This window comes from Arachis hypogaea, chromosome 3 (genome assembly GCF_003086295.3).
Source record: "Arachis hypogaea cultivar Tifrunner chromosome 3, arahy.Tifrunner.gnm2.J5K5, whole genome shotgun sequence".
Lineage (NCBI taxonomy): Eukaryota > Viridiplantae > Streptophyta > Magnoliopsida > Fabales > Fabaceae > Arachis > Arachis hypogaea.
This window is the reverse complement of record NC_092038.1, coordinates 57,094,545-57,110,268: the sequence shown is the minus strand read 5'-3', so window position 1 is coordinate 57,110,268 and position 15,724 is coordinate 57,094,545.

Sequence of the window (15,724 nt, the reverse complement as noted above, 5' to 3'; positions counted from 1 at the left end):
CGTGGCTATCGCAATAAGAATCCCCAATGTCTTTTTGCAATTTGTGGCTCAACAAATTTAGCGATACGAGGCAGAAGGATAAGAAGGTGTTCATTGTTGTAATTTCGAGCTGCCAGAATGGGGAACATCTGCTCACAGTAGCGATTTGGAAATCGTGCAGTGTCCTTGGCTGGGAAGGCTCGCTCCTTTTTATCAACCTTGATAATCCTTTTAATTCTTTTTGTTGAGGGCTTGACTGCAGTTGAAGAAGGTTCTGCCACTAATTCTCTCTTCATTCCTTTCCTTGTTGTGGGTTTAGGGGTAGCTTTCTCTTTGCCTTTCTTGGTGGCCATTCTGAAAAAGGGAAGAGAAAGTAAGTTAGATCCAAAGAATTAAAACAAGGAAGGAGATGGAGTGAGTAATAAATAGTGCACGGTGAAGATGAATGAAATAAACACATGGTCATGACAACATGTGAAAAGATCATTAAAGGAAATAGAACAAGTGCCCGAAAGGGTAAGTAGATGCAAGATGATTATTGGCATGCCGACAAGGGCATGAGTAGCATAGATCAAGCATCACTTCGTAACAAACTAACATGTTTGTATTGGCAATTAAATTGAATTAATAAAATAGTAAAGGAAATTTGTGAAAAACATGCATTGAGTAGTAGAATAGGATAATGTAGAAAAGTGCATAATGCCATACGGGCATTTTCACAAACACATAGCATGCATGGTAAATAAGTCATAGAAAGTATTAAAGTAAACATGCAAGCAACCCTTTTAAGAAAATAAGATATAATTGCCAAACAATTTGCAATAATCCACAAGCAAATAATGAGGAATGATGACTCAAATAAATTTCTAGCACCATGTAAAAAGGAAAGAAGAAGAAAGAAAATATGGATAATGAAAAGAAAAAGAAAAGAAAAGAAAATAGCATAGAAAATAAGAAGAATGATAGAAAAGGAAGAAGAGAAGAAGAAAATAAAACCTTGTTAATGGAGGTGAGAGAGAGAGAGAGTGAAAGGTAAGATAGAACGGAGAAAGGAGAAGGAAGAAATAAGCAGGGAAAAGAAAAATTAGGATTTGGAGGAGAGGAAGATAAGATATTTTGGCTATTTTGGTTGAGCTGTGCGGCGCAAGCGACGCGGCCGCGCGGGGCACGCGTTCGCGTGATTGCGCTGTAATTTAGTTGACGCGGTCACGTCGGTCACGCAGTCGCGTGACCCGTGTGATGCTTCTGGCGCGAGTACAGCCTCGCGCCCGCACAACTCTCTGTTCAAATTGATATATTTGCCAAATTTGGGGTGACGCGATCGCGTGGGGCATGCGATCGCGTGAGTGGGCTTTCAGAAGGGATGACGCAGACGCTTCAGCGACACGGTCGCGTGATAGGGATGGTGGGTCCAGCACCAATCCAGCACCACTCTCGCACAATATTTCGTTGTGCACCCCTTTTACGTCGAAAATCAGGGCACGCGGCCGCGTGGGAGGCCATGAGTCCCATGTGACACGGATGCGTCAATGACGCAATCGCGTGGGATGATTTGTGCCATTGGCACGCCTCCAGCCATGCTCCAGCGAAACTCTCTGTTCGTTTTTGATTTTCTCACCTCTCCTTGCGACGCGGACGCGTCGCAGATGCGGTTGCGTCGCGCAGCGTTTTCTTTTTTTCTTTTTTTTATATACAAGTATGCAAATGCAGATGCATGAAGGTACTGATAAAGAGAAGAGTTATTGACTAGGAAAAACTAAAGATAGAAAGAAAAGAACGATCATACCATGGTTGGTTGTCTCTCACCTAGCACTTTGCTTTAACGTCCGTAAGTTGGACGCTCCATTAGCTCAATCTACTGGCATGTGGGGATCTTCCAAGAGGAATATCTCAAGCTCCTTATTTTTCTGTATCTTCTCGCCATGGTACAGCTTCAAACGTTGTCCATTAACTTTGATAAGTTCAGAGCTTGAAGGGTGGCTGAGGTGATAAACTCCGTATGGTTCGGCCTTCTCTACTCTGTATGGACCTTCCCATCTTGATCCCAACTTGCCTAGCATGAGCCTCAGTCGAGATTTGTAAAGGAGGACTAAATCCCCAGGTTGGAACTCCTTTTTCTTGATGTGCTGATCATGTACAGCCTTCATCTTCTCCTTGTATATTCGTGAGTTCTCATAAGCTTCTAGGCGAAGGCTCTCTAGTTCTTGCAGTTGCAACTTTCTTTCAGCTCCGGCTTCCTCAAATCCCATGTTGCACTCCTTGACTACCCAAAAGGATCTATGCTCTACTTCAACTGGGAGATGACAAGCTTTTCCATAAACTAAGCGGAAAGGGCTCATCCCAATAGGTGTTTTATATGCTGTCCTGTATGCCCATAGTGCATCTTGTAGCCTGGTGCTCCAGTCTTTTCTATGAGGTTTGACTATCTTCTACAAAATACACTTTATCTCTCTGTTTGACACCTCGGCTTGCCCATTGGTTTGAGGATGTTATGCTGTTGCAACCTTATGAATTATCCCATGCTTCTTCATTAATCCTGTGAGTCTCCTGTTACAAAAATGGGTGCCTTGATCGCTCACGATTGCTCGTGGTGATCCAAAGCGGCAAATAATATGGTTTCTCACAAAGGAAACAACAGTGTTAACATCATCAGTGCAGGTAGGAATTGCTTCTACCCATTTGGAAATGTAATCCACAGCTAACAATATATAAAAATGACCATTAGAATTTGGGAACGAACCCATGAAGTCAATGCCCCAAACATCAAAAATTTCACAAAAAAGCATAATTTGTTGAGGCATCTCATCCCTCCTAGATATATTACCAAATTTTTGGCATAGGGAACAAAATTTACAAAACTCATCAGCGTCTCTAAAAAGAGTAGGCCACCAAAATCCACAGTCTAAGATCTTTCTAACTGTTCTTTGAGGGCCAAAATGTCCTCCACTCTCAGACGAGTGACAGGCCTCTAAAATGGACTGGAATTCTGATTGAGGCACACAACGTCTAATTACCTAATCAGCGCCACATCTCCATAAATATGGGTCATCCCATATATAATATTTAGACTCGCTTTCCAGCTTGTCTCTTTGATGCTTAGAAAAGTGTGGAGGAAATGTGCGGCTAACTAGATAATTAGCTACAGGTGCATACCAAGGGGCTACTTCAGATACTGCTTGCTGGTTATCCAATGGGAAATTATCATCTATAGGAGTAGAATCATCTTTAATGTGCTCAAGGCGACTCAAGTGGTCTGCCACTAGATTCTGGTTACCACTCCTATCCTTTATTTCTAAATCAAATTCTTGTAATAGGCAGTATCCAACGTATGAGCCTTGGTTTGGACTCCATTTTAGCTAACAGATACTTTAAAGCTGCATGGTCCGAATACACTACTACTCTAGTACCAAGTAAATAAGCTCGGAATTTATCCAGAGCAAAAACAATAGCAAGAAGCTCTTTCTCAGTAGTAGTATAATTGGACTGGGCAGCGTCTAAAGTCTTAGACGCATAAGCAATAACAAAAGGATCCTTACCTTCACACTGAGTCAGCGCTGCTCCTACTGCATGGTTGGAAGCATCACACATGATTTCAAACGGCTGGCTCCAGTCTGGTCCTTGCACAATTGGAGCTTGAGTCAGGTCGGTCTTTAGCTTATCAAACGCTTGTTTGCAATCCTCACTGAACTCGAACTCAATATCCTTCTGCAATAATCTGGATAAGGGAAGTGCTACCTTACTAAAGTCCTTAATAAATCTCTTGTAAAAACCTACATGGCCAAGGAACGAACGGACTTCCCTCACAGAGGAGGGGTAAGGTAAACTAGAAATAACATTCACCTTTGCTGGGTCTACAGAAATGCCAGTATTAGATACAATATGTCCTAATACAATCCCTTGTTTTACCATAAAGTGACATTTTTCAAAATTTAATACAAGGTTTGTACTGACACATCTATCTAATACTCTAGATAATCCATCTAAGCAAAGGCTAAAAGAATCACCATAAACGCTAAAATCATCCATAAAAACCTCCATACAGTCCTCAATAAGATCAGAGAAAAGACTCATCATGCACCTCTGGAAAGTTGCTGGTGCATTGCACAAGCCAAATGGCATTCTCTTATAAGCATAAGTCCGAAAAGGACATGTAAAAGTAGTCTTTTCCTGATCCTCAGGAGCTATATGAATCTGGAAATAACCAGTGTAACCATCTAAAAAGCAATAATGTGATTTACCTGACAGGCGATCCAGCATTTGATTAATGAATGGAAGTGGGTAGTGATCCTTACGGGTGGCTTGGTTGAGATGCCTGTAATCAATGCAGACTCTCCAAGCGTTCTGTACTCTGGTTGCTATGAGCTCTCCATGCTCATTCTTCACTGTGGTGACTCCAGACTTCTTGGGCACCACTTGTACTGGGCTAACCCATTCACTGTCTGAAATGGGATAAATGATACCTGCTTCCAATAGTCTGGTCACTTCCTTTTTGACAACTTTCAAAATAGTGGGATTCAGTCTTCTTTGGGGTTGGCGGACAAGTCTTGCTCCTTCCTCTAAAAATAGTCTGTGCTCACATACTTGAGGGTTGATGCCTACTATGTCTACCAAACTCCACCCAATTGCTTTCTTGTGTTTCCTCAGCACACTAAGTAACTGCTCTTCCTGTTCAAGAGTGTGGTCCTGTGCAATAATAACTGGAAACTTCTGCCCATCTTCAAGATAAGCGTATTTCAGATGTGGAGGGAGAGGTTTCAACTCTATCTTCTGGTCATGGGCAGGCTCTGGAGCTTGTGAAAATGCCGAAGTATCCTTATTGTCAGTTAATAGAGTCCCCACACTTGGACTTTGTTCTGTGTACCTTTCTTCCAACTCTTCCTAGTGAATTTCAGCTACAGTTTCATCTATGATATCACACTGGAAGATAGAATGATTTTTTGGAGGGTTGTTTGTGACTCCATTCAAATTGAAGATTACTATTCGGCCATCTATTTCAAAAGAATATGTTCCTGAAAAAGCATCTAATTTGAATCTTGATGTCTTTAGGAATGGTCTGCCATGTAGGATTGATGATGGCTTATCTGAGTCATTATTGGGCATCTCCAAGATATAGAAATCAGTGAAAAATGTGAGCCCTTTAATGTTCACCAGAACATCTTCAGCAACTCCAGCTACTGTAATAATGCTTTTATCTTCCAACACAAAACGAGCTGCCGACCTTTTTAAGGGAGGGAGCCTTAAAACATCATATACAGATAAAGGCATTATACTAACACATGCTCCTAAATCACACATGCAGTCATAAATTACTACACCACCAATAGTACAACTAACTATACAAGGACCTGGGTCACTATATTTTTCAGGTAAATTTCCCATTAAAGCAGATATAGAACTTCCTAAAGGAATAGTTTCTAATTCATTAATTTTGTCTTTATGTATACATAAATCTTTTAGAAACTTTGCATATTTAGGTACCTGTTGAATGACATCAAAAAGGGGAACAGTTACCTCAACCTTTTTGAAGATTTCTACCATTTTGGGATTAGGTTCCAACTGCTTCCTGGGCTTCCTTGCAAGTTGTGGAAATGGAATGGGAGTGGTGTTTTCTGCAGTGTCTGTGCCTTTTGGTGCTTCCTCCTGTGGTTGAGCTTCTTCTTTCTCAGCTATGTCCTGTATGTCCTCTTCCTCTTCAACATCTTCTAATTCTACCACCTCTTCAGCTGAGGCATGTTTTGGTGGGCTTGGCTTCTCCTAATTTCTCTCCTGCAGTGTAGTTCCAGACTTTAGGGTGATGGCATTAATACCACCCTTTGGGTTGGGTAATGGTTGAGAGGGGAGTCCACTAGAGCTTGAGGACTGGTTGTTGGAGTTGTTCATTGATCTAATCTATGAGACAAGAGTTTGTAAAGTAGAAGTCAACATATTCATAGTTGCATTAATATTATTCTTCATAGCCTGTTGTCTCCGATCAATGGCTTGTAGTAATTCATCATTAGGAGATGAAGAGGGGCAAGTGGTCTGAGAAGTTTGTTGAGAGGCTTGAGGTTGTCTCAAATGAGGTGCTCTGTAGGACTGAGTCTGATTCTGCTGCCTGAAATTGTTATTGTTATTCCACCTCTGATATCCATTGTTATCTCTGCCTCCTCTGTTAGAATTGCCCCTCCAACCCTGGTTAGAATTATCTCTCCAGCCTTGGTTAGAGTTATTCTGCCATCCTTGGTTATAGTTGCCACCTTGATTGTACCCTTGATTGGGGCGGTCATAAAAGTTGTGAGTGGCTGCTACAGTGTTGTCTTCTGGTTGGAGCTGCGGACACTCATCGGTATAGTGACTGTAATCTGCACAGATTCCGCACACTCTTTGTGGAACTAACTGTTGGCTATGCTGTGGTGGAGAAGGCTGAACTTGCTGAGGTTGTTGTTGATTCAGTTGAATCTGCTTCAGCAAGTTAGTCATTTCACATAGACTCTGGGCTATAGCAGTAGTCTCTGTATTAGTGGATACCTCCGCAACAGCTCTTGACCGACTTTGTCTCTACCTATGATTCGTAGTAGAGTCAACTAAGTCTCTGATCAATTGCCATGCTTCATCCGTAGTCTTGTACTTTTTCATAGAACCATTGCAAGCACCTTCCAGTGTGGTTCTATTTTGAGATTTCAAACCCTGTGTAAAGTAACCGAGCAAAACTATCTTGTCAATCATATGATGGGGACATGCATCCCGAAGAGTATTGAAGCGTTCCAAGTATTCATAGAGGATCTCAGATTCATCTTGAACGATCATAGACATGTCCTTCCTCAGCTTATCGGCAACTTCAGCTGGGAAGAATTTATCTAGAAATTCTCACCTAAGTGTATCCCAGTTGGAAATAGTTTCTCGGGGCTGAGTGTAGTACCACTCTCTTGTCTTTCCCTCCAGAGAAAACGGGAAGGCTTTCAATAAAATAGAGATTTCATCAGCGCCATCACGCTTAACAATAGAGCAAGCGGTTTGGAAATCTCTAATATGCTTGATAGGCTCTTGAGCAGGTAAGCCATGAAATTTGGGCATCAAGTTGAGAAGTGAAGATTTTAATTCAAAATCTACAGCTACTGCTGGGTGGTGTGCCTGGAACGGTTGGAGTGTAAAATCAGGGGCTCCTTCCTCCTGGATGGTGACTCTTCTGAGCGCTGCCATGTCACCTGCACGTAAATGAACTGGATCAGAAGAAAGGGGGTTTATTTCTTCCTTAGATGACGATTCAGGTTCGTCCTCAAAGAGGAGTCGCCTACGCCGAGCTTGCCTTATATGTGAAAGAGTTCTTTCAATCTCAGGGTCAAATGCTGGCATGCTTGGATCAGGAAGTGAACGCGTCATTTAACGAAAGAAACGTACAGTTCATAGTGATAGAATGAAAAGAAAAAAATTGTAATAAAGATAAATACCAATCAATAAATTAACACACTGTTGCAATTCCCCGGCAACGGCGCCAAAAATTGATGCAGCAAAAATTGGTGAATTAAAAATTATTAAAATGTGTACGTTACAAGTATAGTTCTTAACTCACCAGAATTCCACTTATCAATTTAGAAAGGTGTCACAGAAATTTAAATTTTAAATACTGGGAGTATGAATCCCAGGTCGTCTCCCAACGAGTTGCAGAAAAGTGTGCTATTTTATTAATCAGATGTTTTCAAAAAAGTTTGAGTTGAGTGAACAGGAAATAAAATTGGAGAATTTGAATAATGTAAATAAAAGCCTTGACTGGGAGTTGATTAGTTGGAAGTCCCGCTATTATTGGATTACTCTCTAGATTAATTGATAATTAGGTGTTATCCTATTTAGTTATCTCTTGCTAGGTAAGGGAAAGTCAAACAAGTTGGGATGCTATGCCCGTTCACAAGTTGCAACCCACTTAATTAAAAGGGATTGGTATTAGTGACTGGAGGGCAAGCCAACAATAACCCAATTACAATCTTTCTTTTAAGCCTTCCAACACAATTAGTTCCTTTCAATCATCTCCCCATCAAGTTAGGGAACTACTCGCTCATTGTGAATGTAAAATTCATAACATATAAAAAGGAATTCAAGAAAGACATAGTAAATAAAAATCAAAACAATCAAATAAAAAAAAGTAATTCTTGTATTAAATAAATCCTAATAATATTCCAATGGTAAAATTAACAAAGCCAAGGACATGGAAGAGTAAAGCCAAGTAAAGAAAACGAACTAGAATGACGAAGTCTTGATGAGGTAGTAACTCTTCTCAATATCCCAATGCAAAAAGTGATAGAAAAATAAAATCCTAAAAACTATCAATGTGTAGAGAGAAAAACCTAGAAGAGGAGTAAAAACTAGATATAAAACTAAAATTGTGTAGAATGAATGTTGTCTCTGGTTTCTGCATGTTCTCTGGCTCTAGTCTACTGTTCTGGGCCAAGAACTGGATCAAAAAAGGGCCCAAAATCGTCCCCAGCAGAATCTACAGATTCTGCAGATCGCGCACGTCACGCGATCGCGTCATCCATACGGACGCGTCATTCGTGTTTTTCCCTGCCACGCGTTCGTGTCATCCACGCCTCCGTGTCACTTGTGCTTTTTCATTCCGCGCGGTCGCGTGAGACATGCGGCCGCGTCACTGTGATTTCTTCTCTTTCGCGCGAACGCGTGAGCCATGCGGCCGCATCACTTCTCGCTGATTATCTCCTCAATTTCTTGTGTTCCTTCCATTTTTGCTAGATTCCTTTCCAATCTCCAACTCATCCATGCCCTATAAAGCCTGAAACACTTAACACACAGATCACGGCATCGAATGGGATAAAGGAGAACTAAAAAGTCTCTAGGAAGCAGTTTTCAACCATGTAATAATTTCAGGAACGAAATATAAATGCATGCTAAATTAATGAATAAGTGGGTAAGGATCATGATAAAACCACACAATTAAACACAGTATAAACCATAAAATAGTGGTTTATCAGTGGCCTCTTCTCAAAAACTAAAAAGCAAAATCTTCCAAAAATCCTAATTATGAATGTCAAATGATCAAAACCTAAGGGAGGAGCCAATTCAGATCTAAAACTAAAAATTTTGTGGAATGAATTGTTCCCCTCTGTTTCTGCATGTTCTCTGGCTCTAGTCTGTGTTTCTGGGCCAAAAACTGGGTTGAAATCTGGCCTAGAAACTCTGCCAGCGACTTCTGAAATTCTGCAAATCATGCATGCCACGCGGTCGCGTCATTCATGCGGACGCGTCATTCGGCGTTTTGCTTTCCCACGCGGGCGCGTCATCCATGCCTCCGTGTCACTTATGCTTTTCCAATCCGCGCGGTCGCGTGAGCCATGTGGCCGCGTCACTTCTTGCTGGTCATCTCCTTAATTTCTTGTATTCCTTCCAGTTTTGCAAACTTCCTTTCCAATCTCCAATTCATTCATGCCCAGTAAAGCCTGAAACACTTAACACACAGATCACGGCATCGAATGGGATAAAGGAGAATTAAAATACCTAATTAAAAGTCTCTAGGAAGTAAGTTTTCAATCATGTAATAATTTTAGGAAGGAAATATAAATGCATGCTAATTATATGAATAAGTGGGTAAAGATCATGATAAAACCACACAATTAAACACATTATAAAACATAAAATAGTGGTTTATCAAGTATAAAGGATTGGATGAAGGCAGTAGGAAAGCAGAGATTCAGAAGGAATAATGCATCTCCATACGCTTATTTCAAATTCCCACCAATGAATTACATAAGTATCTCTATCTTTATTTTATGTTTATTTATCTTTTAATTGTCAAAACTCTATAACCATTTGAATCCGCCTGACTGAGATTTACAAGATGACCATAGCTTGCTTCAAGCTGACAATCTCCGTGGGATCGACCCTTACTCACGTAAGGTTTATTACTTGTATGACCCAGTGCACTTGCTGGTTAGTTGTGCGAAGTTTTGAAAAAGAGTTGAGATTACAATTGTGCGTACCAAGTTGTTGGCGCCATTGAGATCACAATTTCATGCACCACTCCTCAATTTCAGCCAGAAAATACCTGAAATTTTCTAAAGACACAAAAAATCATAGTAGTATCCAAAAATATGGATTTAACACTAAAACCTAGAAAAACCTAATAATAACTAAACAAAAACTACTAAAAACTATATGAAAGTGATGCCAAAAAGCATATAAAATATCCGCTCATCATGGGGATTGCCAACAGGAAAGCCTTATCCAGAAAATGGTTGCTGGGTAACGTCGGGAGCGGGTATATAACTGACAATTGAGCTCATTACCTTGACTTGGGCTAGACATGCATCTTACTTGGTTGTGCATTTCCTCTGTTATGATTATTGTATGAATGTATACTTTCTTTGTTTGTATTCTATTCTTTGTGTTTGTGTTTTGTTTTCTTGTATGCTTCTATTTGTATTCTGCTTTTTTGTTTTCTCTCTTTTCTCTATTTATCTGTATCTTTTATTTACTGCTTTTCTGTATTCTGCTATTCATCTGTGAAACAACACAGAATTAATGAATGTAACTAATAACCCCAGTCCTACTAAGAACACCACAGTTCTTACCCCTTCTCTCTCCCTCCCCTCTTCAGATGGAAGAAGAGTACCCTTCTGTAGTTTGTTGATGATCGTTCCACAAAGAAGATTCCGCTTTAGGTAGTCTTCTGAGTCTAGAGTGAACTCCTTTATCTGTCTATATGTATATACTATGAGACCAACCAACGTCTGCACCCTGTTCACCTCATTTGTAGGCAAACTTTAACCTAAATCCTGTGTACGAGACTCCTATTATGTGGCTACTTGATGAGGTACCAGAGAGACGTCATATGGCAATGTCTGATCGTGCAGAGGAGTAGTAGATGATGTTCCACCTTTTGATGATGTTCAACCTGGCTTGAGTTTTGAAGACTTAGAACGTCCTTTCCCTCGCTTTAGTAGTTTAGAGGGACTAGGTGAGTATAGAGTCTAGGCTAGCCTGGGCGCCAGCGTCGGGACTTCTTGAACAGGTCAGGGCCTGTGATGTTGTATGTATATATATGTATATAGTTATTATCTAGTTATATCTAGGGGTGTTCTAACTAAAGATCTTTACTCTAATAAAGGCTGGATCACCGAATATTAGCAACTGCTTGTGATGTATTTATGTGTCGTTGTTTATAACTATTTTATCTGTTATCAGTTGTGAATTGATTATGAATAATTCTGTTTATTAATCCAAACATTTAAAAAAAAGTACCTCGCAAAATAACTATGCTTTTAACAATGAATTAGGCTCATATAATAAATAATAGATAATAATTAGGAAGACAAGTTGGTAGCGCTCAGTTTCTAGTATGATCATGACGTACCAGAAATTGGGTCATTACAACTAACATTTGTTAATTCATTTGGTCCACCTATTATTTATGCTCTACGAATCTTGTCATGTTCATTGACATGATTAATAAACCACAATTTTATGATTTATTTTGTATTGTATTTAGTGGATTTTATCAACTTTCCCACTTTTATTCACTAAAGTAGCATGGTTTTGTGAATTTCTCCTAATTGTGCTTAATGATTGAAAACATGCTTTCTAGGCCTTAAAATAGCTAATTTTAATTCACTTTAATTCCATTCGATGCCTTGATATATTTGTTGAGTGATTTCAGGCTTATTAGGTAAGGATTGGATGGAAGAAGTGAAGAGAAAAGCATGCAAGGTAGAGAATTCATGAAGAAATGAGGATCCCACGCGTACGCGTGATAAGGACATCTGTCGGGCGACGCGTACGCGTCACCCATGCATACACGTGACAAGCAGCACCTGACCAACTTAAAGGCAATAAGCTGGGGGTGATTTCTGAGCCATCCAGGCCCAAATACAACTCATTTTTGAAGCTATTAAAGGCTGACTTCAAGATGGATCTAGGGGAGAGCAATTAGGATATTTTTAGTAACATGCTTTAGGTCATATTCTAGAGAGAGAAGCTCTCTCTTCTTTCTAGAATTAAGGTAGATTAGGTTAGACCCCTCTTAGATTTAGGTTTTAAGCTTGCTTTAATTTAGTTTTTCTTTCAATTTCTTTTTGTTACATCTTTGCTCTTTTAGTTTTAGTTGCTATTTTTTTTATTTTTTTGCCTTTATGTTTATGACTCTTGTTAGTTTTTTAATTTCTATTAATGCAATTTATGTTTTATGTTTCTTCTTGTTTAATTTAGTTGTTATTATTGTTTTCTTGCAATTGGTAGTTGTTAGATTTTATATTTCTTGTCATTTTACCATACTTTTCTTTTATGCCTTCCAAGTATTTGATAAAATGCTTAGTTGAATTTTAGAGTAGATTTTGGTATTCTTGGCTTGTGATTGAGGACTTAGGTCCCTTGAGATTATTGATGTCCAATTTCATTGGTGATTTAGGGTTGTTAATTGGTTTTAGGACTAATTACATCTACTTGACTTAATCCTCCGATGTTAAAAGGCAACTAAGTGGAATTAACCCTTTGTAATCACCATGTTGTGGTCAATGATCCAAGATAGAAAACATTGACTCTTGATCCATGTCAAGACCCATTTTAGTGCTAGTTTTACTTTTTTGTTATTTACTTTCTTGTTTATCATTCAAAACCCCAAAATACTTATCCATAACCAATAATATGCACACTTCCCTGCAATTCCTTGAGAGACAACTCAAGATTTGAATACTCTCGGTTTATTTTTATTGGGTTTGTACTTATGACAAACAAAATTAAACTTTAATGTGAGGATTGATTGTTGGTTTGGACTATGCTTGCAATGAAATTCCTTTGAGAAATTCTAGACCGACATTTATCCTCACATCAATGATATTGACAAATTGGACGTCATTTTCGGATTCCTTTCTATAAGGAGATATCAACATCTTTTTCTATTCTTATAATTTTAGCTTCATAATGATGTGCATTTTGAGTAAGATTAGAGCACTCACTTACTTGAACTTCTTATGAAATAAGATTAGAAGGCTGACTAATTTGAACATCAACATTATTAACAACTTTTCTCTTAAAAATTGTATCGGTTTTGCTTTGCCTTCTCATTGTGAAATGCTCTAATTTCTTTTTACCTGCATTATTAATGTGAACAAGATAACAAAAATTTATTATAAATATGTATTTCTAAAAAATAAAAATAATAGTTAAATTATAACATTTAAAATTTAAATCAAATTAATAATTTAAAAATATTAATAAAAAATATACTAACCTTTCGCTTCTATAAACTTTTTCGTTTTCTTGTTTTCTTGATTTCTTTTCTTACTTGTTAAATGCTAAATATAATATATTTCTATTATTAAAAACAAATTTAATAAAATTAATGTTAATAAATATACAAAACTAAGCAATATATCTCCCTAATTTTGTTTCATGTGTTAGTGTGTTACTATGCCATCTATTTTTAGTTTTTGTTCTTCAATTTTAATTTTTCAAACATAACATAAATGATAAGTGGTAAAAATAAAATTGATAAAGAAAATTTTATTACTTATTTTGTCTTTGTTTCTTTTAAAATAGTATATTTTTTTGTCTTTTTGTATGGTTGCTTATATTACTTCACAGTTCACACTTCATTATTTCAGATTACCGCGACAAAGGAGAAGAAAGGTTTGGAAGTTGAGAGAGAAAAAAGTTTTTAACGTTTTGACTTCAATTTAATTTTCTTTTAACTTTAGGGTCATATATTTTCATAGTGTTACTATTTAGAGCCCATTATCTAATAATCAGCCTTGTAAACTTCTTTTTAGTTTCTCAAAATGCGAGTTAATACTCAAAATGATCCCTAAAATTTGGAGACATACTCAATTTGACCTCCGAAATTTTAATTGACTCAATTTGAATCCCCAAATTTGAATAAGTGACTCACGTTAGTCCTTCTATTAATCTCCATTAACGACACGCTTATTTGGAATGTTAAGTGACACGTGTAGTTGACAGGTAGCCTTATTAAACATTGCTGACATAAGAAAAAAATTTTTAGACTCAATTTAGCCCCCTTTTAATGAATATAAAATCCTAACAAGTGCCAAATTTCCAAATTGATATCGTTGTTTGGGTGTTGGAAAAGATGATGAGGAGCACCAGCCAAAGTTCCGGAAGCTGCAACAAATCTCAGTCACATGGAAGTTTGGATAGGAATCCACAACATTCCTCTCAACTCCAACTCCTTCCATTGTTTATTAAAATTCTTTCTAAATAATTCCTTGACCGCTGGTATCAACCCCTAAACCAAATAGTAAGAACAATTCCTTGACCGCTAGTATCAACCCCTAAACCAAATAGTAAGAACAATTTAATTTATCCGTGTAACAATAGCTACGCAATTTATATTTTCATTTAGAACAACAGCATAATCTATTTGTTCATTCATGAATTTCTCATTTTATATTTTTAGAAAAAAAATCAGCTATTGAATCATTTAGAAGAGTTGAATTAAAATGCTAATAGTAAAACTAAACATCTCAAATTGAAACAAGTTGAATTTGTACTCTTTATGTACTCTATAGTACATAATTCCAACACTAAGTGCCAGTACTCATAACTCTCCACTAATTGGTAGAATGTTTAGTATAAATATGTTAGAAACAAATGATTTAACTCTTCTAAATGATTCAACTCTAATTTAGATGTCCTTTCTTCTCTGTAACACAGTTAACGTTAATCATAATTAGTCTTTTAAAAGAAAAAACCCTAACAGAGGACCAATAACTAAAACTATCTTCTTTTACATTGAACTCAATCTATTTGAATATCAAATAGAGCACAAATTAATGGCCCGTAAACCCCAACCAAGAGAAGAGACAAAACATAACATTGAACCCAAACATAGAATGCTTATGTTACTAACCTTTTTTTTGAAAAAAACTGTGGTGTGCAGCTTCTTCTTCCTCGTGTTAGCAAACGAGAACGCATGCGACAAGCTTTGCTAGTGCCCTACACTACCACCGACATTGATCTTCCACAGTATAGTGCATGCGAGAGAATGAAGAAGAAGAAGAGTTTCCCTGTTTTGAGTGGTTTGATCATTGGTGTTGTTGAATTTTAACCTCAGAATGGAAAACACTGTCGTTTGAAGAGAGATTACCTACCAAGGAGAAAACTACGTCGTTTAATAAGCCCACCTGTCAAGCCCACCTGTCACTTAACGTTTCAGGTAAGCGTGTCGTTAACAGAGATTAACAGAAGGGCTAACGTGAGTCACTTATTCAAATTTGGGTGTTCAAATTTAGTTAATTGAAATTTCGAGGGTCAAATTGAGTCTGTCTCCAAATTTCAGGGGCCATTTTGAGTATTAACTCTTCAAAATACTCTTTTTTCTTATACTTTTTGGTTTGGACTTAATTTATATTAAACAAAATATTATTACTACTAATTTTTTTTTTAAACTGAGAGGACAAGGTCTATGCTTATCCCCTTGAGTCTACCCCTAGTTACTGCTGTGTTACCATGCCATCTATTTTTAATTTTTGATCTTCAGTTTCAATTTTTCAAATATAAAATAAATGATAAGTGGTAAAAATAAAATTGATAAAGAAAATTTTATACCTTTTTTGTCTTTTTTTTTCAAAACAGTACACTTTTTGTCTTTTTGTATGGTTTTATACATTACTTCACACTTTAGTACTTCACATTACCATGACAAAGGAGAAGAAAGGTTTGAAAGTTGAGAGAGAAAAAGTTATTAACATTTTGACTTCAATTTAATTTTCTTTTAACTTTAAGGCCATATATACTTTCATAGTGT